The following is a 24780-nucleotide window of genomic DNA, read 5'->3' on the forward strand; positions in this document are numbered from 1 at the left end:
GGGAAAGTCCAGTGGTCTGCAAGGCAGGGTATCCTCACTTCAAGATGAAGACCGAGTTTGTCTTGGAAGGAGAATGCGCATGCATTAAAAAAATTTATTCACCATGTATATTTTCAGTTCAGGAGCTCAGTCATGTCTGACTCTTTGCGACCCCATGGACTGCAGCATGACAGGCTTCCCTGTCCGTCACCAACTCCTGGAGCTTGCTCAAAATCATGTCCATCGAGTTGGTGATGCCATCCAACCATCTCATCCTCTGTCGTCCCCTTCTCCTTCCGCCCTCAATCTTTCCCAGCATCAGGGTGTTTTCCAATGAGTCAGTTCTTCGCATCAGGTGGCCAAAGGATTGGAGTTTCAGCTTCAGCATCAGGCCTTCCAGGACTGATTTCCTTTAGACTGCACTGGTTGGATCTCCTTGCAGTCCAAGGGACTCTCAAGAGTCTTCTCCAACACCACAGTTCAAAAGCATCCATTCTTGGGCGCTCAGCTTTCTTTATGGTCCAATTCTCACTTCCATGTAGATTTTACTTAATTTGTTTCAGTTTTAAATTTATTTATTTTTTTTTACTGAGGTAACTGGTTGTAATATTATAGGTTTCATGTGTGCAACACTGTATGTCTACTCTGTATACACTAGAGTGTGCTCACCACCAAAATTGTTTCCACGAGTCACTGTGCAGTTGATCCACTGATACATTTTACCCACTCCCTGTGCCTTTGCCTTTTTGTAACAACCGCTCTGTTCTCTGTAGGTTTCGTATTCCATACATGACTTGAATCCAAGATACTTGTCTTTCTGTGTTTGACTCATTTCACTAAGCATAAGAACCTGAAGGTCCATGCATGTTGTCACAAATGGCAAAATTCCATCTTTTTTATGGCTGAGTAGTATATTCTAGTGGAGAAGGCAGTGGCACCCCACTCCAGTACTCTTGCCTGGAAAATCCCATGGATGGAGGAGCCTGGTGGGCTGCAGTCCATGGGGTCGCTAAGAGTCGGACACGACTGAGTGACTTCACTTTCACGAATTGGAGAAGGAAATGGCAGCCCACTGCAGTGTTCTTGCCTGGAGAATCCCAGGGACGGGGGAGCCTGGTGGCTGCCGTCTATGGGATCACACAGAGTTGGACACGACTGAAGCGACTTAGCAGCAGCAGCAGCAGCAGCAGTATATTCTAGTATGTTTGGGCTTCCCTGGTGGCTCAGATGGAAAAGAATCCGCCTGCAGTGTGGGAGACCTGGGTTCACTCCCTGGATGGAGAAGTCCTCTGGAGAAGGGAATGAACCGACTCCAGTATCCTTGCCTGGAGAAACGCATGGACAGAGGAGCCCAGCAGGCTACAGTCCACGGGGTCGCAGAGAGTGGGACACGACCGAGTGACTGAGGACAGTGCCTTCCCGTGTGTCTGTGCTATGGATACAGCACATCTTCTTTGTCCATTCACCCCTCAGTGGGCACTTAGGTTGTCTCTGTATTTTGACTCTTGGTTGCAAGTGCAATTTCTACAGAAAGGTGTGAACACGAACACTGCTGGCTACCATGCAGGTTAAACAGTGCTTTCTTCTTTTTAAGTAAACAGTTGTTGTGCTCCTTTGTCTTCTCTACGTGAAATGAGTCAGTCTTTGGAATATTCTGTACCCTAGTGTGTGTGTTTCTGAATGGATATATGCGTATAGATACATGTAGGTATACAGAGAGAGGGGATACAGAGAAGGGGACGACAGAGGGTGAGATGGCTGGATGGCATCACCGACTCGATGGACATGGGTCTGGGTGGACTCTGGGAGTTGGTGATGGACAGCGAGGCCGGGCGTGCTCTGATTCATGGGGTCAGACATGACTGAGCGAGCATCAGGGTGTTAAACGGTGCATGCTAATGGAAATGAGAAAAGGATTACTGGGTTTCTCTGAGTTGCTTATATGACATGCTTTGTATCAATGGAGGTTCTTAGAGTTGACTGTTTCTGAGAGCTGGTGAGGGGACCCACGCTAAGGTCAGATGCCACTGTGCAGAGCGTCTCACAGGGGTTTGAGTTCATTTGTCAGAAAGACCCTAGGAGGCAGGTACCACTAGTAACTCCCGAAGCCTGGGGAAGGCTAAAGAACCAACCCAGAGAAGGTGAGTGATGGACAGAAACCGTGAGAGCAAGCTGGCCCTGGTACCTGTATTCTGTAATCAAGAAATATTTCTTGGGCCTCCCCTGGGGGGTCCAGTGGTTAAGATGTTGCCTTCCAGTACTTAGGGTGTAGGTTTGATCTGTGGTTGGGGACCTAAGATCCCACATGTCTCCTGGCCAAAAAAACCCCCCAAAACCAAGAAACACAGAGACAGTATTGTAACAAATTCAATGCTGCTAAGTCACTTCAGTCGTGTCCGACTCTGTGCGACCCCATAGATGGCAGCCCACCAGGCTCCCCCCTCTCTGGGATTCTCCAGGCAAGAACATTGGAGTGGCTTGCCATTTCCTTCTCCCATGCATGAAAATGAAAAGTGAAAGTGAAGTCGCTCAGTTGTGTCCGACCCTCAGCAACCCCATGGACTGCAGCCTTCCAGGCTCCTCCATCCATGGGATTTTCTAGGCAAGAGTATTGGAGTGGGGTGTCATTGCCTTCTCCGAACAAATTCAATAAAAGACTTAAAAAAAACAAATGGTCCACTTCAGTTTCTCAGAGCTATCTGAGGTCCTGCCTCCCGGGATGCAGTCATCATTTTGCCCCGAATAAAACTTCACTCGCAACTCTGAAAAAAAAAAATACACATAAATGATTTTTTTAAAAAAGAAATAACTTCTTGAATCTAGAATAGAGTCCGGCTACAGAAAATGTCCATAAGATTCTTAAGATGGGTCCATGGATGAGGCCGACGGCTTCCTGTTTTGCAGTTGAAGTAAAAAGGTGGCGTGTTCAGTTGAGAATAGGTTTGGGGGAGTTTTGGAGACAGACCGTTCGAAGGGATTCCAAGAGCGTTTGAGAAAGAGATAAACCTTAGAGGTCAAAACAGGCGGGGGCAACTTTGAAAAGTCAAAGTTGATGTCCAAACGTCAGCGTGATCTTGTCAAGAAATATGGCTCTTTGACAGGTCCTGCAGGAGACATAAGAGATGTGAATTCGATCCCTGTGTCAGGAAGATGCTCTGGAGAAGGCAACCCACCCCAGTATTCTTGTCTGGAGAATCCCATGAACAGAGGGGCCTGGTGGGCCACAGTCCATGCAGTCGCAAAGAGTCGGACACGACTGAGCGACTTAGGACACGCATAGACAGATACAGAAAGTAGCTGCTGGCTTCTGTGCCTGTGCTTAGTTGCTCAGTCACGTCCGACTCTTTGCGACTGTATAACCACCAGGCTTCTCTCTGTGGGATTTCCCAGGCAAGGATACTGCAGTGGGTTGCCATTCCCTTCTCCAGGGGATCTTCCCGACCCAGGGATCAAACCCGAGTCTTACAGCCTTGGCAGGCAGATTCTCTACTGCTGAGCCACCGGGGAAGCTGTAGGCTTAACTCAGCTGAAGGCTCAACTCACCTCTTCCTAATGGTGATAAAAACCAGTAATATAATAATCCCTCAGATTCAGGGAACGGTGGCTCTAAATTCGGTGTTCTGTTTGTTTTTGCTTCTTCTTCAAAGACGTGGCTGTTTGATCTTGGGATCATCCCGGAGCGCTCTGCAACTGTATGCTTCTTCCCCCAGACGAGAGCATGATCATGTCTGGTTTGCTGTGGCGTCCTTGGCGCCTGGCTCACGGCTGTGTTTCAGTCTCTCCTTCGTTTTGCAGGCCTGCCCAATGACTGGGCTGCACGGGGGGAGCATTGTTTCAGCTCCAGCCCCATGAATCAGGCCCTTGCCAACTTTTCACAGCTCGGGAAAGAATTTTTCACTCAACGCATTCAAAACCCAGCATTTCATGGAATTTGGCCGCGGTGAAACAATGGGCGGCCTTGTCAGTGGCGACCGCATTCAAAGTTAATGGGCTTGAAGGAGCCTTTCGGGCGGTGGTGGTTGGGTGGGGTGGGTGCCCGTTGGAAGGCCTGGGAGCTGAGGCACCCCCAACCCCGGCTGCCCAGTCTTCAGCGGCCGAGGACGCGGTTGAGATTTCCCGGGGCTGGTTCACCAGCCTGCAGACAGGTCGGCAGTGTTCTCAGGGGTGGTTCCGAGGAGGTGAAGGTGCATCCCGTAGACTGTGATAAAGCACCGCCCCCGCCACCCCCTGATCAGATGCAGGGGTCACCCACAACGTGGGTAACGGGGAACTGTGCCCCTCCTTTTTTGCTTCATGCTGCCTTCACACCGAGGTCACCCTGGCTCCGATTTTCCACCTGCCAGGGAACAGAGCCCTCCAACAAATTTATGAAGTCCCTGGTTATTTGCAATTCATGTGCCCCTTTGCAAGTCAGGAGGACATGATGAACACCACCCCCTCCTCACACAAAGGCCTCTAAGCACGGGGAAGAGTCTAGACAGCCAGGGCGGGGGTCAGGGGGTGCAGGAAGCCCCTCGAAATTGTCGTGTAACCTCTTCAGGTAGGCTTTAATGCAAACCATATGGAACTTTGCTCTTGAGACTTTGGATCACTTGCTTTTTTTTTTCTTTTGGAAGTTTGTTTAATTCCAAATTGTATTTCACATATTGTGATGTGCTGTGCCATGCATTCAGACTGTCTCTGCAACTTACTGATAAAGACATCACCTCAATGTCCTACCATCATAAACATTTCATTTTCTGAGCTCTGCAGATGGAGGGTTTTGTTTTGCTTAAAAAGTTACAGATTTTATTTCTCAGAGCACTTTCAGGTTTACAGAAAAATTTAGCAGAAAGGGCAGAGTTCCTGTGCATGCTCGTTTCTCACTCCGGTCAGTCTTTCATTGACATCTTGCCTTAGTTTCATCTGTTCCGTTACAGTCGATGATAGCTCAGTTGGTAAAGAATCCGCCTGCAATGCAGGAGACTCGGGTTCGACTTCTGCTGAAGGGATAGGCTACCCGCTCCAGTCTTCTTGCACTTCACTGGTGGCTCAGCTGGCAAAAGAATCCACCTGCAATGCGGGAGACATGGGTTCAATCCCTGGGTTGGGAAGATCCCCTGGAGGAGGGAAAGGCTACCCAACTCCAGTATTCTGGCCTGGAGAATCCCATGGCATGGACTGTACAGTCCATGGGGTTGCAGAGAGCCAGATATGACTGAGCGACTTTCACTTCACTTACTGACATATAATTGTGAACTGGAGTCTCTAGTTTACTCTAGGGCTTACTTGTTGCGCTGAGCATGCCATGGGTTTTACCAAATACACCACGTCCTGTCTTCACGATGACAGTATCGTCCGGAATAGTCCCACTGCCCTGAGAGCCCTCTGTTCGCTCCTGCTTCCCTTCCAGCCCCCAGCAACCACTTATTTTTCTACCACATCTACCTTTTTTTAAAAGGTTTTAAATATGTAAAATTTAAATACCATCTGAATATTTTTCTTTTATCAGCTTTCCTGAAGTTGACCCGACACCAAGGGATTGCAACAACAGTTTAACTTTCAAATCATGTATTTGTTATATGTAACATGTTCTTTTTCTAAAGAAATCCCACTTTCTTCACATGTTCATGGACTCATTTGTTTCTTCAATAATAATGAAAATCATTAAATATCTCTAGACTAAAAAAATTGCCAAATGACACAAAATGTGTACTAGGATGAAAATTAAAATTCGGCGTTTATTTGTGATTTTAAAGAAAAATGTGTTCTGAAGCGGTTGGTAAAATATAGTTTAAAAATGTGTTATGAACCATTACCTAAGTGTTGTGCTTAGGAAAACTTGTAATTTTTTTTTTAACTTTATTTTATTGGAGTATAGCTGATTTATAGTGCTAGGTTAGTTTCTGCGGTACAGTGAAGTGATTCAGTTACTCATATATATATATACACACACACACATGTGGAGAAGGCAATGGCACCCCACTCCAGTACTTTTGCCTAGAAAATCCCATGGATGGAGGAGCCTGGTAGGCTACAGTCCATGGGGTCACGAAGAGTCGGACACAACTGAGCAGCTTCACTTTCACTTTTCACTTTCATGCATTGGAGAAGGAAATGGCAACCCCCTCCAGTGTTCTTGCCTGGAGAATCCCAGGGACGGGGGAGCCTGGTGGGCTGCCGTCTATGGGGTCGTACAGAGTTGGACACGAGTGAAGCGACTTAGCACACACACGTGTACATTTCTTTTCTCACATTCTTTTCCATTATGACGTGTTGCAGGATATTGCATTTAGTTCCGTGTGCTGTACAGTGTGACCTTGTTCTTTATCCCTTCTGTATGTCATAGTTTGCGTCTGCTAATCCCAAGCTCCCAGTCCATCTATCCCACACCCTCACCCCCGTTGACACCCACAAGCCTGTTCCCTGAGTCTCTGAGCCTGTTTCCATCTTGTAACGAGCTCATTGGTGTCGTGTGGTAGATTCCACATATCGGTGACGTCAGGCGGTGCTTGCCCTCCTCTCTCTGACTCCCTGCACTCAAGTGTGACCATCTCTGGGTCCACCCACGTCACTGCAGATGGCATAACTCCATTCGTGTTTACGGCTGAGTAGTACTCCATTGTTTCCATCCACCACGTCGTCTTCCTCTACTCTTCTGCCCACGGACACTGAGCCTCTTTCCCTGCCTCACTACTGCTGCTGTGAATAGAGGGGTGCATGCGTCTGTTTGAGTTGGAGCTTCATCTGGATGGATGCCCCAGGAATGGGGTTGCTGGTCGTGTTATTCTCCATAGTAGCTTCACCAATTGACATTCCTTCCAACACTCTAGAGGGCTCCCTCTTCTGCACGCCCTCTCCAGCATTTATTATTTGTAGACTGGTTGGTGATGGCCATTCTAGTCCTGAATATTCATTGGATGGACTGATGCTGAAGCTGCAATACTTTGGCCACCCGATGTGAAGAACTGACCTGCTGGAAAAGACCCTGATGCTGGGAAAGATTGGAGGTGGGAGGAGAAGGGGACGACAGAGGATGAGACTGTTGGATGGCATCACCAACTCAATGGACATGGGTTTGAGTAAATTCCAGGAGTTGGTGATGAATAGGGAAGCCTGATGTGCTGCAGTCCATGGGGTCGCAAAGAGTCAGACACGACTAAGCAACTGAACTGAAGTGATTCTGACCGTTGTGAGGTGATACATCATTAAAGCATTGATTTGCATTTTGCTGATAGTCAGTGATGTTGAGCATCTTTTGCTGTGTTTGGCCATCCATGTATGTCTTCTTCCTGGGGCCGGGGAAGAGACTGGCTGATGCTCCCTGAATTCTTGAGCTCCTCCTCTACCATAACGCCCTACTTGGTGAGCGGGAATATACTCTGTGCCTGTTCCAACCCAACCCTCACACCCCTCCAGACATCCTCATCACAGATCACAGTCTCCCAGTCTTGCTTTTCCCAGAATCTGAGCAGCTAGCCAGACCAGCAGACATGGCCCTCCTGTGTTGTTTGAAACCCAGCCTCAGCCTGTTTGCTTCCACACCCAGGGGCCAGCTGCATGTACTGCTTCAAGTCTTACCAGCCGTGGTTCCTTGAACATCGTCTTGCCCCATTTTCATGTTGCTGAGATTCTACAGTGCCTGTGTAGTGTCAGGACTGGGGGAGGGGGAAGTGTCTTGAAACGTGGCTTTTCTTATTATTCCAGTGTGGTCAGAGCACTGGATCGAGAGATAACGGCCACTGAAGAGTTTCCTACTCGAGAGTTCTGAAGAATAGGGTCACACCGTGTGATGCCAGACCACATGGAGATACCCCGGAGCTGGTTAGGAGGCAGAGAGGGGAAAGTGTTGAGAAGAGCCTTTCCTTTGGAAAGGAGTGTGTGAGTTCGCTGTTGCAGCAACTTTAACGTGGGTGGTGGTTGTTGCTGTTTTTAGTTGCCCAGTCCTGTACAACTCTTTGCAACCTCTGTGGACTGTATAGCCCGCCAGGCTCCTCTGTCCGTGGAGTTTCCCAGGGAGGAATACTGGAGTGGGTTGCCATTTCCTTCTCCAGGGGATCTTCCTGACCCAGGGATCAAACCCATGTCTCTTGCATTGCAAGGTGGATTTTTTTTTTTTTAACCACTGAGCCACTTGGGAAGCCTGCTTCGTACATCATCTCTCACAGGAGTTGGCCTTTTTTCGGATCCTTGATGTTGAAAAGCCCAGCGCGAGGTCAGTGTCCCGCTGACCCGTGGTCACTTCCCTGTGGTCCACCGCACACCCCCCGGGGTAGGGGGAGTCAAGCCTGTGCCTCCTTCCATGGGGACCCAGGCCGCCTGTATCCTGGAGCTGGGCTGTGCCCAGCCTCCACCGTGCTGCTTCTGAGGCCAGCAGGGGTCGTCCCCATCTCCCTCTGCAGTTAGAGGCGAGCGTGAGACTGAGTTCTGACAGATGGCGGAGGAGGAAGGGAAGGGAAAGCTGCCCCCAGGCCTCTGCTGGACCCACGTCCTACAGGTAACGTCCTGGGGCTGGCGAGGAGACGGGCCGATGCTCACTGAATTCTGGAGCTCCTCTACCATAAGCTCTCCCCCCGCACCCTTTCATGAGCAGGAATTGCCTGCTTGGGGATCCAGGTAAGGACTCACCTGCTTGGGGGCCAGGTAGGGCCCCGGGAGGCTACCCAGCTCTAGAAGTGACAGCTGGTGGATGAGGGATCCACCTGAGGATAAGTGGGCCAGAGATACATCTTTGTTGTGTGGACTCAGTCAGACAGCGCACGCGCTTGGTATCACAGTCCACCCTGTCCTTGAGAATCATATACTAATTGGTATTATGTGCAGGTTTTTTCTTGGCATGTTTGGTTTTCTGCTACTCTGCTCTGAGTAGCTGGAGGATAGATTTTGGATTACTGTTCCCAGGAGCCTCTAATGTTCTAGTTACTAAAGTCTCAGCAGTGAGTTAAGGAATAACCCTCAAGTGACAAGAATGTTTCCATGTGTGATATAGAAATATGTATCATATATATAAACCGTGATCTGTGTGTGTCACCTCATACCCATATGGTATATTTAGCACACATACTCACATGTGTACCTGTGTATCTGCACTTGAAAAATGATAAAACATACCCATATTTGGGATAAAAAGAGAGAATGGAATTAGTGGATAGTTTGCTTGTTTATCTGTTGGCTTTTCCTTTTTCTGAGTTTGTCAGTGATTTATTTCTAACTTTTTATAGCTTTGATGAATTTAGCTGTGGTTTCGATCCAGTTGTTAACTTTTTAAGGAAATGACGTTGGCTGTTAAAGATGTCACAAAAATGATGAACAGCAAATTGAAAATATATCGTCACATGCGTGGAAACTTGGTCTGCAGCCTGGAGAAGGGCATGGCAACTCATTCCAGGATTCTCGTCTGGAGAATCCCATAGACAGAGGAACCTGGCGGGCTGCAGTCCACGGGGTCGCAAAGAGTTGGACACGACTGAGTGACTTCGCGTGCACGCACGCAAATAGAATCTCTGTTAATACAGAAAGATACTCATTACAAATTAAAGTCAAGTGATTAACTGTCTACCAGAGACATACCTACAACAAATGGAGACACATTTAACTAAGAAAGTTGTTAGTTGCTCTGTCATGTCTAACTCCACGGACTGTAGCTTGCCGGGCTCCTCTGTCCATGGGATTTCTCCAGGCAAGGATGCTGGAGTGGGTTGCCATTCCCTTCTCCAGGGGATCTTCCCGACCCAGGGGAAATAAACTATGAATGCGCTTAGTCATCTTGGGTAAAACAGTTAGTAATATAGGGAGAAGCCGAGGCTGAGACCTCCAGGGGCCTGGTAACCAAAGAAGCAAATACAGTACTGAGGAGGATGTAGCGTGTATGTCTGTCTATTTAATACCTGTGTTACGCAAAGCCCCCTCAGGCAGACTGAGCCTTCCTCTCCCGGACCTGCAGAACATTTCCACATTTGGCTTCATATTAGGCCACAAGGACACCCCCCACCCAATAAATCAATAAAGGGAACAGTAGTTGACGCCGCATTTTATGACTCAGGAAGAATAAAATTAGAACTTAATAAGAAAACAGTGTAATAAAACCCTAAGTGGGTGTGTTCTTTTAAACATACCGGCTCAAAGTAATGAGGGTTCTTTAAGAGGGCATTTAGAGATTAAGGACATAAAACAAGGGAACGTTTAAAATATAATTGCAAGCCATTTAAAAATTAATGCTGCTGGGCAGAGAAATGAGAACAGACTGGCATGGTTAGTGGTGGGCTGGTAACTATTTAGGGCTTCCCTGGTGGCTCCAATGGTAAAGAATCTATTTAACTATTTAGCAGCTGCTTTTGTAGGCGAGTTTTAAGCATCAGTGGGTTGGTATATTCATTCGTGTTAGTGAGTAAGACAAAAACAAAATAGGGAACACTTACATCAGAACTTCACTGGTACATGAGTAGCTGAGCACTTTCTTTGCTGAGTTGGGTAGTGAAGGAGCTTCAAATCCTAGAGATCGTTTCTGCTTTGCTGTGGGTTGGTTAATTACAGTATAATGGCTGTCCACTGGATGTTGGCTGTAAAATGGTTATTGTTGCAGTGTTACCATTTTAACCAACATTTCCTTTACTCTGGGCTTCCCTGGTGGCTCAGATGGTAAAGAGATCTGCCTGCAATGCAGGAGACCTGGGTTCAATCCCTGGGTTGGGAAAGATCTCTTGGAGGAGGAAATGTCAACCCCCTCCAGGATTACTGACTGGAGAATCCCATGGACAGAAGAGCCTGGCGGGCTGCAGTCCATAGCGTCGCAAAGAGTCAGACGCGTCTGGGCAATGTTTACATTCTTTAGTCTAGGAAATCAACAAAGGTTTAACTTAAGTCCCGATTCATAGCCGTTGCCAGTTTCTGTGGTGGAAATGCCCCTACCATGGTCAGTTTCAAGCTGCCAATGAGGGTATTTGTCATGGAAATGTGAAGAAATGTACGGTATTCACCAGTATGTAGCTGTCCCACCATGGGTGCGGTGTGCTCAGTCATGTCCGACTCTTTGCGACCCCATGAGCTATAGCTCACCAGGATCCTCTGTCCATGGGGTTTCCCAGGCAAGAATACTGGAGCGATTTGCCATCTCCTCCTCCACAGATGTGAATACCCAAATTAGCCATAATAAGTAGGGAGACGATGAGAGAATTACAGCTTTTATTTATTAGTATGGTTTTAATACAGTTTTGAATGAAAGTTTATATACATTCATTTTTAATAATGACAGTGTTGAACAGCAGGCCCCCCCACCCCCCAAATTCCCAAACATTTAGCAAATCAGACTGAGCCAGCTGCAGATGTCGTTGGCAGACAGTTCAGTCCAAAATGTCCTTTGAAGAAAATTCAAAGGATATAATGTTTTCATTTCTAATCCCATAAAATAGACCTTACAGTAATTTGACTGGATAGCCCAAAAAATAGGAGGAAGGAGAAATCTTTCGTTTTAGGAGAAGTTAAAAAAAAAATAAGACTTAGGAAAACAGGGTAGGATTTATAAAGGAAGTTTCTTTCTACCAGTTTCCTTCAGCTATTGTGCAGTGAGTGCAACCTACGTCTGGCAATGCTATCCTTGTTCCTGTGGACCCCAGTCCTCTTAAGAGAGAAGGTGCCAGATATTGAAAACTGAACACATAAGGGCAGAAAAGGAGGGGTGGGAATCTTTGTGGGAGGTTATGGGATGGATTCAGATGATTCTCTGCGGTTATCTGCCGTCCACCTGTTGTGGAACTCGATTCAGCTTAAGCGACAAGTTGTCGTTCAGTTGCTAACTCGTGTCTGATTCTTTGTGACCTGTCGGACTGCAGCGCGCCAGGCTCCCCTCTCCTCCACTGTTTGCTAGAGATTGCTCAAATTCATGTCCATTGAGTCACTGGTGCCATCTAGCCGTCTCATCCTCAGCCGCCCCCTTTTCCCGCTGCAGTCTTTCCCAGCATCAGGGTCTTTTCCAGTGAGTCAGTTCTTCACATCAGGTGGCCAAAGTATTGGAGCTTCAGCATCAGTCCTTCCAATGAACACCCAGGACTGATGGACTGGTTGGATCTCCTTGCAGTCCAAGTGACTCTCAAGAGTCTTCTTCAACACCGCAGTTCAAAAGCATCCATTCTTTGGCACTCAGCCTTCTTTAGTTTCCAGCTTTCACATCCATACGTGACCCCTGGAAGAACCATACCTTTGATTACGTGAACATTTGTCAGCAAAGTGATGTCTCTGCTTTTTAATACATTATCTAGGTTTGTCGTAGCTTTTCTTCCAAGGAGCACGTGTCTTTTAATTTCATTGCAGTCACCCTCTGCAGTGATTCTGGAGCCCAAGAAAATAAAATCTGTCACTATTTCCATCAGTTCCCCAATATGCCATGAAGTGATGGGACCAGATGTCTTGATTCTAGTGTTTTGAATGTTCAGTTTCAAGCAACTGTTTCACTCTCCTCTTTCACGCTCATCAAGAGGCTCTTTAGTTCGTTTTCACTTTCCTGCCAGAAGGCCGGTGTCATCTGCATGTCTGAGGTTGTTGATACTTAGTAAGTATTTGGCCTAGTTCTGAGAGCTTGAGAATGGCAGAGTTCCCCTATGGTCACAGCGTTAGGTGTACCTTAATACAGCTTCATCTGGTCCATACTTTGGGGCTTCTCACCAGATGTATAGTCCTGAGTCTCGTTCCAAGGATGTAGAAAGTCTTGACTACAGCAGTAGTAGGACCAGTTTATACCAATGTGGCTTGTCCGGCTCTCCAACCCATGCTGACCTAGTTGAGTATTTTCAAAAATGCAGACTGCTTGCCCAGGCTTACTTAATCAGGTGCAGTAGACAGAGGAGGAGCAAATGGACCCGGGGCCCAATGTGCAGCTCTTGGTCCCCGTCCTGGGCACCGTCATGGTCCAGGGCTCTAGTGGGGATTGGGGGGTGGCTGACCACACATGCAAGTACCTCATTCTCTCTTGGTCAGTCTTCAGCCAGGCACCCCCACAGACCCACGTGGTGGAGAGTTAAAAGAGCACAGTCTGAGCTCAGAGCATGCCCCAGTCGACAGACCAGCAGTGACCACTGCAGCAGCTGTGGTTCTGGAAAAAAAGCCTGGCTGTTTTCTTGGTTCCGGTCCTTACATTTGGGAGCTGGCTTCTCATCGTCTCATTGCAGGACAAGGTGACCATGTTCCCTTTAAGTGGTTGAATCATGCTGGTTACCATGGGTTTCTCTGTGCAAGTTACGGTAAGATAAGGATTAGAAGCTTACAGATGTAAGTGTGCTGTCCTTGAGCTGGTTTATCATCTAGAAACAAACCTGGTCATTACTTGTAGAGTCTACTTTCCTGAGGCCTGGTGCACACTGCAGAACCTGTAGAAAAAAATCCTGTGTACACCTAGTCCAAGTGAGGTATAGAAAGAGGTGGGAGACATGGAGAGAGAAATGTCGATGATAAGTGAGAATATAAAGTTGGGATATATAGGGAAAGCAATAGAATGTTTGTAACTTACGAGGTACATCTTCTTGCTGAAATTTAGGAAAGTTTAAACAGACCAATAGTCATGGTCCCAGTTGAAAAAGGTTGTCAAAGGCTTCCTCCACTCTCTCTCTGCTCATTTACAAAATGACAGATAAAGGTTATTTCATAGGTAATTTTCCCCATAATACGAGGCAAGTGAAATTACTATGCTATTGAACTTTAAAGGAACAATGAATCCCTGTGGTACTAAAACTGACCAAGGCCATATAAAAAGGATTAATTGTATTAAATATTATAAAGGTAGATTAACTCTGGTATTAAAATCTGACAGCGACCAGAGAGTAAGAAATTTATATGCATAATGTGTCATCTGAATTATATAAATATTAATGGAAACTCTTGAAGTGAACATTTGATCCAGCAATATATTAAGAAGTAATACTCCATAATGAAATAACAGCTATTTTAGGAATACCAAAATGATTCAATATTAGGAGATGTATTAATGTAATTCATGACGTTATTAAGTTAAATAAAAAAAAAAACGTTGCTGTTTCAATAAGTGCCAAAAAAGAATTTGATACAATTCAGCCACTGTTTCAGATAAAAGGCCAGGTAAAATAGAAAAGAAAGGAATAAAAGTAACTACAATCAAATGCCTAAATGTATCTTGATGATGGAAGAAATATTCCACTAGAGTGAACAGCAAAGAAGAGCATCTGCTGTCATTTTCATTATTATTAATGACATCAGTGTGGGAGCACTAGCCAATGCAATGATTTAAAATTTTGGGAATCTACATTAGCATCTTTTTAGAAGGCAGAAAAGCCAGGGGCTTCCCTGGTGGTCCAGTGGTTAAGACTTTGCTTCCAGTGCAGAGAATGTGGGTTTGATCCCTGGTGGGGGAGTTAAGATCCCACATGCATTGTGGCCAAAAGGCAAAACATGGAGCAGAAGCAACATTGTCACAAATTCAATGAAGACTTTAAAACGGTCCACATTGAAAAAAAAAAAAAAAAAAAGATAGGAAAGGCAAAAGAATTCATACTACTAAGGATAGCGGAAGTATGTTAAATAAGCTGGCTAGTTACAAATGGCACCCCACTCCAGTACTCTTGCCTGGAAAATCCCATGGATGGAGAAGCCTGGTGGGCTGCAGTCTATGGAGTTGCTAAGAGTCAGGCATGACTGAGCGGCTTCACTTTCACTTTTCACTTTCATGCATTGGAGAAGGAAATGGCAACCCGCTCCAGTGTTCTTGCCTGGAGAATCCCAGGGACAGGGGAGCCTGGTGGGCTGGCGTCTATGGGGTCGCACAGAGTCGGACACGACTGAAGCGACTTAGCAGCAGCAGCAGCAGCAGTTACAAAACCGCTATACATACGTAAATATGACATGAAGAATAAGGAGAATGATAATAATGATCATTTTAATGGTATCTACTGTCCATTTAGTGCTCAGTTGTCCCAGGACTTGTTCAGGGCATGTTAAAGGCACTGCATTTAAATAACCTCCACAACCCCGTGAGATAAATTTCATTCTCATTATACTGGCCAGAAATGTTCCTCACCGTATATACTGATTAATGCCTATTGATGATAGCACTCCATGATGATTATCAGATAATAGTCTTGGGAAAATGGATAAATATTAGAGAATGCAAGCAATAGGTTTGGGAGACGAAAATAACGTTTTTTTTTTTTTTTTTTACATCGTGTTTTCGGGATGGCCTGGTGGAGGTGCCTCAGAAGCATCAGCAAAGCAGTTTGTGAGGCTTGCATGGGAAGTGAGAGGCCGGTCATAGATTTGGAAGTCATCACCTTACAGACAGTGAGGGTCTCAGCATTGAAATTTAATCATTTGTTTTTAACTTTGTGAAATATTTTAATACTATGACATTTTATCTCATTGATTTATTCGTATATGTATTTAAGTTAGAAGTGTGTGTGCACTCATACTGTTACATCGGTGGCAAGGTGTCTGTGTGTATATATATGTATGAATGTATGTATATGTGTGTGTATCTGCTAAGTCACTTCAGTCGTGTCCGACTCTGTGTGACCCCATAGACGGCAGCCCACCAGGCTCCCCCGTCCCTGGGACTCTCCAGGCAAGAACACTGGAGTGGGTTGCCATTTCCTTCTTCAATGCAGGAAAGTAAAAAGTGAAAGGGAAGTCGCTCAGTCGTGTCCGACTCTTAGCAACCCCATGGACTGCAGCACACCAAGCTCCTCTGTCCATGGGATTTTCCAGGCAAGAGTACTGGAGTGGGGTGCCATTGCCTTCTCCGGTATATGTGTGTGTATATAAATATATATGTATATAAATATATATATGTAATGAAGAACTGGATTGTAGCTGCATTCACTAACAGGTCATCCTTTTTTGACCACTTAGTACGATATTTAGAAACATAACTTGATGATACTAAAATGTACCTAGGTCATTTTAATGGCTAAAGAATATTTTTGTGTATCTTCTTTGAAAAAAATTCAGTCTTCAACTTTGGGGCAATAAAATTGTTCATTTCCGCCCCCCCTAAAATTAGCCATGTTACGGCAGCTGTTTTTCATAAGCTTTCAATATTTGAAGAATTTCAACAGAAGATGCTAGATTCAGAATTTCTCTTTCATGAGTTATGCTTTTTTAAAAGTGACATGAGTTTACTTTTTAATGTACAGAAGTACGGTGAAAAGATAAAGTGATTCCTAATATCACTGTCCAGATGATGCCACTTATACTTAAAAAAGTAGACACATCTTTAAAAATTGATAGAGCACTAAAAGTTGAAAATGACAAGTGACAGCTTTTTTATTTTTCTGTTGATGAAATACACAAATTGACGAGCTGTGCATATGGGCATGTGCATGTCTAACTCATTGTTTCCATGGCTGTGATTTACTGAGGGGCCCGTCTCCAGGAGTGGGAAGTATTCCTAGATTAAGTCAGCTTCCTGGAAGTTGTTCCGTAGTCTGTTATTCTCCACCGCTTTGGGCTCCATCTTCTGGAATGTTCTTTTCCTTTCTAACGTGTTCCTTAGCTGCTCAATAACCAGAAAACACACCCTGTGAATAAATTTCTCAATCTGCTTCCTGCCCATACATAGCTGTGAATGCTAAGGGTCACATTTACATTTTGAACTAAGCCATGCTCTTCTATTCCAGATGGGTCACACTTGGGCCAATACAATTTTGTCTCAAAATTTGGGAGGGTCTCCAATGAATTGGATTCTATGCTGTTGCTGGAATGGGATTCAGTTCAGTTCAGTCTCTCAGTCATGTTCGACTCTGCAACCCCATGAATCGCAGCACACCAGGCCTCCCTGTCCATCACCAACTCCTGGAGTTCATTTAAACTCATGTCCATCGAGTTGGTGATGCCATCCTGCCATCTCATCCTCTGTCGTCCCCTTCTCCTCCTGCCCCCAATCCCTCCCAGCATCAGAGTCTTTTCCAATGAGTCAAGTCTTCGCATGAGGTGGCCAAAGTACTGGAGTTTCAGCTTTAGCATCAGTCCTTCCAATGAACACCTAAGACTGATCTCCTTTAGAATGGACTGGTTGGATCTCCTTGCAGTCCAAGGGACTCTCAAGAGTCTTCTCCAAAACCACAGTTCAAAAGCATCAATTCTCCGGTGCTCAGCTTTCTTCACACTCCAACTCTCACATACTTACATGACCACTGGAAAAACCATAGCCTTGACTAGACTGACCTTTGTTGGCAAAGTAATGTCTCTGCTTTTGAACATACTATCTAGGTTGGTCATAACTTTCCTTCCAAGGAGTAAGCGTCTTTTAATTTCATGGCTGCAGTCACCGTCTGCAGTGATTTTGGAGCCCAAAAATATAAAGTCAGCCACTGTTTCCACTGTTTCCCCATCTATTTCCCATGAAGTGATGGGACCAGATGCCATGATCTTAGTTTTAAGCCAACTTTTTCACTCTCCTCTTTCATTTTCATCAAGAGGCTTTTTAGTTCCTCTTCAATTTCTGCCATAAGAGTGTTGTCATCTGCATATCTGAGGTTATTGATATTTCTCCTGGCAGTCTTGATTCCAGCTTGTGCTTCTTCCAGCCCAGCGTTTCTCATGATGTACTCTGCATATAAGTTAAATAAGCAGGGTGACAATATGCAGCCTTGACGTACTCCTTTTCCTATTTGGACCCAGTCTGTTGTTCCATGTCCAGTTCTAACTGTTGCTTCCTGACCTGCATATAGGTTTCTCAAGAGGCAGGTCAGGTGGTCTGGTATTCCATCTCTTTCAGAATTTTCCACAGTTTATTGTGATCCATGCAGAAATAGGTGTTTTTCTGGAACTTTCTTGCTTTTTTGATGATCCAGCGGATGTTGGCAATTTGATCTCTGGTTCCTCTGCCTTTTCTAAAACCAGCTTGAACATCTGGAAGTTCACAGTTCACGTATTGCTGAAGCCTGGCTTGGAGAATTTGAGCATCACTTTACTTGCTTGTGAGATGAGTGCAATTGTGTGGTAGTTTGAGCATTCTTTGGCATTACCTTTCTTTGGGATTGGAATGGGATTAGCACTTCCTTTTGAGAGATACTCTCCTCTTAGACTCAGTCATGACTCGGAGCATGTGAGGCTGTGCTGAAACACGTCCCTTACATTCCTAGTAGCTATTTTGCCCAGCCAGGAGGTTCTCCTAGGCCTGTCTTAAGCTCCTCTGAAGTCTTATCACAGGTCTTACTTCAGTACTCCTGCTTTGGTGTGTGAAAGTTAAAGTCTCTCTGTTGTGTCCAACTCTTTGTGACCCCATGGACTATACAGTCCATTGAATTCTCCAGGACAAAATACTGGAGTGGGTAGCGTTTCCCTTCTCCAGGGCATCTTTCCAACCCAGGGATCGAACCGGGGTCTCCTGCATTGCAGGTGGACTTTTTACCAGCTGAGCTATCAGGGAAGCCCACTTTGCTTTGGTGTGTCCCCGAGGCTATAACTTCCTGGTAGCTTGCTGGATTGTCCGACACAGGGTTTTAACTTTTTGGGGGGAATCATTTTCTTACTAACCAGGGTGGTGTTAAGACACGTTTGTATTCTTATTTTGCTGTTCCCAGAATCTCGATTTTTCTCTAACTTCTCTCTGCACGTTAGCCTGCTCTTTCTGCATCTAGTCCATGTTATTGGTGGTACCTTCTCAAATGCAGTTCGTCAGGACCAGATGACTCTTGTAGTAATTTGTGTTTAGGTCTCTGTCCAAGTGTACACATTGGTTGGGTACCTTTTTTGTCTTCCAGAGTTACCAGTGACAACAGGGCTACATACACATTGTGATTGCAAAACCTGGTCACAATTTTTTTCAGTCTCTTAGAGCAATTTCCACGACACCTGTGTAGCCTCCTACATTCTCAGAGATCCTTGGTTTATTGTTCTGTTTGACCATGTTTGTCACGGGTAGCCCTGTTCAGAGATTCTACTTTTACTAATGTGAACAAATGCTTGTCAACACCCTTCCCCTGTTTTTTTTTTTTTTTTTCCTATGGAATGGGTTTTATTAATAAATACTAAGTTATCTGGAGCCCTTGAATTCGAGGAGGGTGTGTCTGTGGTCTTCTGGGACATGCTGTGCTTTGCCTGGCGTAATTTTACTGTGCTTTGCCTGGCATAATTTTACCATGCTTTGCCTGGCATAATTTTCCCGTGGTTTGCCTGGCATAATTTTATCCTGTTTTGCCTGGCATAATTCTCCTCCTTTCTGTAGGGATGACTTCTCCCCCACGGAAGGGGCTACTCTAAGCCCCTTAGAGTTTGTTCTCTGAATTCATGTGAAAACCTTGGAGACTTTCCTCCCATTGCACGATCAGCTTGGTTCTCCTTCTGGCCAGACCCGACTGTTTGACGTGAGGTGTTTCCACACCCCCTTGCAGAAAGTGAAACAGTGAGGGCATCTGATCTCAACATCTCTTCTGCGAGGGTGGGCAGGGAAATGTCTCGTGGGGCTCTCTCTGAGTGGTCAGCTCATTTGTAAGGGCTCGGGTGCCCTGGTTTCTCTTTGGTTTTCCTTTCTGCTCAGTTCCTGAGAGCCAGAGAAACAGGGTGAAGGAAAGAACCAGAACTGTGTCCCCTTCACATCCTCCCATCTCCACTTGGGCGCCATTGGTCTTTGCATGTCTTCTCTAGGACATTGGCTTCATCAAGGAGCTTGTCTTCTTGGAAAACATCCTCTACTCTTATGATTGGCGGTTGTTGTTTACGGCTCAGTCATGTCCGAGTCTTTGTGACCCCATGGACTGTGGCCCGCCAGTCTCCTGTGTCTTTGGAATTCTCCAGGCAAGAATCCTGGAGTGCGTTGCCATGCCCTTCTCCAGGAATCAAACCCGTGTCTCCTCGGTGTCGTGCGTTGGCAGGCAGGTTCTCTACCACTGATCACCGGGGAGGCCCACCATTTGCTCTATCCTGGGTCAAACGTTCTGTCTCTCCTAACACCGCTTTTAAAAATCGAGAGGAATTTCTGATCATTAAACGAGATTCGACTTACTAAGATCTCTCCTTGTAGAGATTGTTTTTTATTTTTTGGCTGCACTGGGTTCTGCATTGCAGTGCACTGGTTTTTCAGTTGTGGTACATGTGAGGCTGAGTTGCCTCACGGCATGTGGGATCTTAGTTCCCTGACCAGGGGTGGTACCCACGTGCCTTGCATTGGAATGTGGATTCTTAACCACTGGACCACCAGGGAGGTCCCCTAATCTGATCATCTAATTTATTCATTTACCTAACGGTAGGGAAAATGTAAATCTCAGCTCACATTCTGTTGCTTATGTGGAAAAAAGCAAGACACACATTTAGATTTTCAAACTGAAAAATTGGCACCTCTCACCTTCACAAATGATCAACTAATTAGATTTTTTAAATGTGTGTACAAATTCATGGGTTTAAATAGAAATCTGTATGCAACACAAGCAGCAACACTTAGAACTGGACATGGAACAACAGACTGGTTCCAAATCGGAAAAGGAGTCCGTCAAGGCTATATAATGTCACCCTGCTTATTTAACTTATATGCAGAGTACATCATGAGAAACGCTGGACTGGAGGAAGCACAAGCTGGAATCAAGATTGCCAGGAGAAATATCAATAACCTCATATATGCAGATGATACCACCCTTATGGCAGAAAGTGAAGAAGAACTAAAGAGCCTCTTGAAGAAAGTAAAAGAGGAGAGTGAAAAAGTTGGCTTAAAACTCAACATTCAGAAAACTAAATCATGGCATCTGGTCCCATCACGTCATGGCAAATAGATGGGAAAACAATGGAGACAGTGAGAGACTATTTACCTGGGCTCCAAAACCTCTGCAGATGGTGACTGCAGCCATGAAATTAAAAGACGCTTGCTTCTAGGAAGAAAAATTATGACCAACCTAGACACCATATTAAAAAGCAGAGACATTACTTTGCCAACAAAGGGCCATCTAGTCAAGGCTACGGTTTTTCCAGTGGTTATGTTTGGATGTGAGAGTTGGACCATAAAGAAAGCTGAGCACTGAAGAATTGATGCTTTTGAAGTGTGGTGTTGGACAAGACTCTTGAGAGTCCCTTGGACTGCAAGGAGATCCAATCAGTCCATCCTAAAGGAGATCACTCCTGGGTGTTCATTGGAAGGACTGATGCTGAAGCTCCAATACTTTGACCACCTGATGCAAAGAGCTAACTCATTAGAAAACACCCTGAGGCTGGGAAAGATTGAAGGTGGGAGGAGAAGGGGACGACTGAGGATGAGATGGTTGGATGGCATCACGGACTCAATGGACATAAGTTTGAGTAAGCTCCAGGGGTTGGTGTTGGACAGGCAAGCCTGGTGTGCTGCACTCCATGGGGTCACAAAGAGTCAGACACGACTGAGCGACTGAACTGAAATATATTTGTGAGGTTTCACTCAGTTACAGATCTGTCCTTACCTACTGAAGCTGAAATTGGCTGAGCATCGGCAAGCGCAAGCTCCTTCAGCTTGGCCACTGAGCCTTTCTGACTTAACTCTACTTGTCTTTGATATCATTATTTCTCTTGATTTGTCCAGATGTTCTGGTCTCATCTTGTTTATCCCTGACCCTGAATGAGAACCAGTCATTTCTCCAAGAAGCTCTGGCCTCTTGAAAGAAGAAAAGGTACATCAGAACCAAAATCTGGGTGCTCAGAAGGGCACCGTCCACAGTCAGTTGTTCTAAGAGTCTTCACACAGTTGAAAAGTCTGTATGAAACTTGAGTGTTCATACTGAGGTGTCTGTGGCCATTCTGCTACTTCTGTGCCTGTCTCAGCCATTCTCCTACTTCTGTGCCTGTCTCATGGTTGTGTGTTTACACCCGAGAGGCAAATGACTCATCTCTTTGGTTCACATGCCTTCAGATCAAAAGGAGCCCCACCCAAGTAAATCCTTCTGCACCTGAAGGTTCTTAGGAGATGCACTTTTGTAACTTCACCCCACCCTTGACTCTGGAATGACATGACTTTGGTGTCTTGGAAGAGAACCGAGTATTTGGAAACCAGATATAGGACGTCCCAAAGATGGGCTTCCCTAGTAGCTCAGTGGTAAAGGATCTGTCTGCCAGTGTAAGAGATGGAGGTTCGATCGCTGGGTCAGGAAGATCCCCTGGAGAAAGAAATGGCAACCCCTCTCCAGTATGTTTGCCTGGGAAATCCCATGGACAGAGGAGCCTAGAGGGGCTACAGTCCAGGGGATCGCAAAGTGTTGGACACATCTGAGTGACCGAGCATGCACACACCCGGAGATGACTTCCAGTGAACCACAGCATGTATGCCAGCCCTCAGTACCTTCCCTCCTGAACCTGGGCTCTCTGTGACCTTAATTTACCTGTGAAATCCAGCTGCGTGATGCTGTATCAGCCCACGCCTCAGTCTCAGGGAGGGTGACATATGTCATGTTTGTGACACTGTAAATCCCTGAGCCTCCCATGGAAGAAATCCAGCTTCCATGCTGGAGAGAAAGCAGGGGAACTCTCAGGAGGAGGCCCCGAGACTCTGTATTGGTTTGGCCACAAAAGCTCACTCGGGTTTGTCCATAAGATCTGAGACATCTCAGTAACATGTCGTCCGCACATTGAGTCAACCCCTAAGCTCTCAGTTCTGTATTTACTGGCTCCCTAGAAATAAAGGTGAGACCTTGTATTCCCCAAGGAGGATTTAAAATGTAAACCAGGCAAAGACACAGATCCTCAGATTCACAGAACCTCAGACTAGGTGAGCATTTGGTGGGATGTTAGATATATTTTGTGGGCTTCCCTGCTGGCTTAAGCTGGTAAAGAATCTGCCTGCAGTGCGGGAGGCCTGGGTTTGGTCCCTGGGTCAGGAAAATTCCCTGGAGAAGGGAACGGCTACCCACTCCAGTATTCTAGCCTGGAGAATTCCATGGAATTCTTTTTTTTTCTTTTTTAGATATTTTGTAGATTCAAATTACTTGGTGTTCCATTTCCACTACTTGTATATCCAGCTGTGTGTGAACAGTTCCAAGAACGGAGAACTTCCAGGTCTTGAAAAGGCATCATCTAAGTGCCTGAAAAATAAAACTGGATACTAAGATGTGAATATTGGCATTTGCAAAAGAGGGTCTTGCCCTCTGGATCCCTGTTCACTCAGATGGTAAAGCATCTGCCTGCCAGTTCAGGAGACATGGGTTCAGTGCTCCAGTGTTCAGGCCAAAATACATTGGACCATAAATTACGTGAGCTTCTTGTAAATTCACTTAAGTTATTTAAAATTCACAATGGTTGCAAGAGGGTCAGTATTAATCCAACAGCCAGTAGTGAAATTTTTCTGAAATTTGAAAGAGTTTGAGACCTCTCAGATTCAAGCAATAAAATGATCACTAACTTGGAAAAGAAATCCTTTGTTAGGCTGGTCCACATCAAGAAAATAGACTCTCAAAATGATAATGAGAAAAATCAAGGGGCTAACCTGGTGACTCAGGGTCTCCCTGGTGGCTAAGTTTGGACTTAAGGATCTTTGCTGTCACAGACCTATTTGCCTCAGGTCGAAGCTATGAAAAAACAATACGTGTTTGGTTTTCCAATAACATTGGAGACATTTACAAATCACACTGTGCTGTTCTAACGGTTTATGTAAAACTTCTGTAACTTACCCACTTTTAAATTCATTTCTTGGTCTTACTTATTTCCTGTTATTTTAGTTTCTCGAGACAAGATGAAATTCAATCCCTTTAAAAGAAATTTATGTCTAGGCTGCTGCACAAACCCAGAATTCTGAAATTACTTTCTTTCTTGGCTTCCTTGGAAGAATGTGTCAAGTTCATTCTTTCATGAGGGTCCAGAAGTCCGGTCAGTATTCTTGTTTTGGACCATTTCTTAGAACCTCCGGGGCCTCCCTTGTGGCTCAGCTGGTAAAGGATCTGTCTGCAATGCGGGAGATGTGGGTTCAATCCCTGGTTTGGGAAGATCCCCTCAGAGAAGGGAAAGACTACCCACTCCAGTATTCTGGCCTGGAGAATTCCATGGACTTTATGGTCCGTGGGGCTGCAAAGAGTCAGACACGACTGCGCGACTTTCACTTAGAACCTCCTAGCACTAGATTTGAGGTGTAGATGCCATACTAGGCACTTTGTAAACTAGTGAGACTTATCCAGGACCAGAAGGAGCGTCTGTAATTATTCAAATAGGTCCATGTTGATGATGACCCCTTAAGTCATACTCCTAAGAAGCTGCGACTTTATCATCAAGCATAGTCTATGGCTGCATGGAATTGTATTAGATGTCACTTCCTATGTGAGCTGTGGCCTTCACAGCTGGGAAGAATATAAAGAGTATTCGGAAGAGAACACGGCTGCTTACCAGTGAGTTCAGTGCATCAGATGGTGTCATCGCTTGGTTTGAACATCCTGGAATTGATTAGCGTCCTTCGTTAATGCTGAGCACAGGGGCACTGGCTTCTGACCACTCCTCTTACAAAGGGTTTGAGTGTACAAATCCAGGCAAGAAAGAGGTTTCAAGATAGTGAAGGGAGTGTTAAGAAGTTCATTCCGTGTGACTGTATCTCCATCCTTCATGTCCTACCCCGCTTTTTTGGCCATGGTCTGTTGGGGTTAACTTAAGGTATGCACATTCAGTAGATTTTCCATTTGGATATTTGATTCCCAGCCCCTACATTGGAAACTTTCCAAGAATCCATCGATAGAGAAATGAATTATCTTTCCTCTTACACATCTATACAGACCCATGTCATTTATCCTGAGCTGAAATGGTCCCAGTTCAATGTTTTTCATTGTCTCACTTACTCTAAAACTCTTCTTTTGTTATACACTTTTCCATGCTGGTGAGTTTGTTTCTTCTTATATATTTTCTTCCTCAGATTTATAAAATTCAGAGAATGTTACC

This window comes from Bos mutus, chromosome X, assembly GCF_027580195.1.
Source record: "Bos mutus isolate GX-2022 chromosome X, NWIPB_WYAK_1.1, whole genome shotgun sequence".
Lineage (NCBI taxonomy): Eukaryota > Metazoa > Chordata > Mammalia > Artiodactyla > Bovidae > Bos > Bos mutus.